Below are 2632 nucleotides of genomic sequence, written 5' to 3' on the forward strand. Positions count from 1 at the left end.
TAGGAATGTTGCATTTGACGCCTTTAAAACTACCTTTTTGCTGTTTGGAGTTGGGGGCATAATCCTTTGAGGCTGCTCTGCCTCTCCGGGTGTCAGGTGTCACTTCAGCTAAGACCCAGAGGCTTGTGTCCTGGGTCCCCTATAGGCAGGCCCAGCAGACATGAGTCACCGTCCCATAAAGGCCTCTGTCTCTGCTTTTCTACTTGCACGCAGGTTTGCTGCCCCCCACCCCCCCAACTCGGGCACCTTTGTCAGCTGTGTGAGTGTCGCAGACCTGTCCAGAGCTTCAGTTTACTCTTTCCAAACTGTGGCATTGCACTTCTAGAACCTTAAATATCTATAATGGTTGGGTCCTCCGAACCACCCCAAAGACCATTATGTGGCAAGCTCCACTTTGGGCTGGCGTGAAGCCCAGTTGCGTGTGATCTCATTTATTGCCCCCTTGGTGGTCCCCGATGACCCACCCATCCCCCTCACTTCTTTGCCCAGATGCTTCAGGGGCTCAACTTTTCAGGCTTGCCCTCACCAGCGGTCATCAGCCGACACTCAGGGATGTAGCAAACCACCACTCTGCCAGTGCTCTCGGTAGGAAAAACAAAGAGGCTGCCTGGGACACCTGGGGTGACAGTAAAGAAAACTCTCTTGATTTCTGAAAGGAGAATCTGCCACTAGATGGAATTTTGACCCCTAAGCTTGCTCAGCCGTATGGTCCAAATTCAGGTTAGGTGGTCATCAAATCTGAGATGTCAGGAACGGCCTTCTGCAGAGAAAATGCCCTGCCCCTGCCCCATCTGCAGCCAGGTATGTGCCGCACGGCAGCCTTCCTGAAACATAGTATGAATTTTTAAAATTTGTTTATTTTTGTTTCTCAACCACTTTATAATGTATTTTTTAATTTATTTTGTAATGTCTTGTTTTTAAGTATTGCTGCTATCCTGTTATTCTTCCCACTGTTTTTATTGCTGATTTATTTTGTGAAAGTTGTACACTAATGTTCTGTTTTATGTCAAAATCAAAAGTATTTAAAGAAATACTAGTTCTATTTAATGTGGTTATGGAACCAGCTGGAAACACAAAAACAAAAAGTGATTGTACAGCAGGCTGGACCCAGGAGGTCAGGTTCATTTTGTTACATATGCAATAAACTCACAACTTTACATTTTTGGCGTCTGTGATTTTGATGCGGAAATGAGATTCTGATTTCTTTGCCATTCCATAAGAAAGGAAGTCAACAGTCAGAACTACAGATAAGAGCCTTTAAGGAAAAAAGGATAAACTTAAAGATAGAATTATAGGAGAAACTAATGAAAATATGGTAGCCAGGTGAAAGTGCTCTAGCAAGCATGAACTTGTGGGATGAGGGTGGTTTATAATCTGTTGATTATCTTTGCACACCGGTCATGTTTAGTTGTTGTTGTTGTTGTTTTATTTTTTTACATTTTTAAAATCATGGTAAAATGTTTATCAACTATTAAATTTACAATCCAGTGGTGTTTACATTTGCAATGTTGTATAACTATACCACTAGCTACACCCAAAACCCCTGCATGAAGTTTAGAACCACTAACCAGCTCCAATTCCCACTCTCCCCAGCCCTTGGTAACCTCCACTTTGCTTTCCGTCTCAATGAATTTGCCTCCTCTAGGGACCATATGTAAGTGGAAACGTACCGTATTTGTCCTCCTGTGTCTGGTTTATTTCACTTGGCAAAATATCCCTAAGGATCCACCCACATTGTAGCATGTGTCAGAATCACACTCCTTTTTAAGGATTAATAATCCATTATATCACATCTTGGTACTCCATTCATCTGTTGGTGGATGCTTACTTGGTGTGATGGTTAATTTTCTATGTCAACTTGGCTGGCCCATGGTCCCGGACAGTTTTTGGTGAAAAGCAGTCTAGATATTGCTGAAGATGGTTTCTGAGATGACATTAATATTTAAATCAGGTTTTTGAGCTAATCACTTACCCTCTATAATGTGCATGGGCCTCATCTAATCAGTTCGAGTCCTTAAGAGAAAAGACGGAGGTCCCTCAAGTTAGAAGAAATTCTGGCTCCAGACTGCCTTTGTACTCGAGACTGCAACATCAAGTCTTTCCTGGGTTTTAAGCCTGCCCTGCAGATTTTGAACTTAAAAGCCCCCAACGTCACGTAAGTCAACTTTCATAGTAAATGTTTTACTCTCTCCCTCTCTGTGTTTACATACATATACACTCATCCTTTTGGTTCTGCTTTTCTGGAGCATGCTAATATACTTTGGTTGCTTCAATGTTTTGGCTATTGTGAATGAAACTGCTGTGAACACAGCTGTACAGTTATCTGTTCTTAGTCCCTGCTGTCAGTTTCTTTGTAGGAAAGAAATTGTTTGGTCATATGATAGTTCTATGTTTAACTTTATAAAAAAAGTTTGTTTTTAAAAAAATTTTCTATAGGGCATTTGCACTTGCAGGAGACAGACAGAGAAAGAGAGAGAAAGTGAGAAAGCATCCTCCCCTCCAGGGATAACCATGCTGCAATCCCTTCTTCTCCAATCTCCTCTTGGGATTTTTACATCCATGACACATGCCTGGTATGTTTTTCAAGCAGCTGGGTCTGAGACTCGAACTGCACAGTCACCTGTGTGGGATC

Source organism: Tupaia chinensis, unplaced genomic scaffold, assembly GCF_000334495.1.
Source record: "Tupaia chinensis unplaced genomic scaffold, TupChi_1.0 Scaffold000279_1, whole genome shotgun sequence".
Taxonomy (NCBI): Eukaryota; Metazoa; Chordata; class Mammalia; order Scandentia; family Tupaiidae; genus Tupaia; species Tupaia belangeri.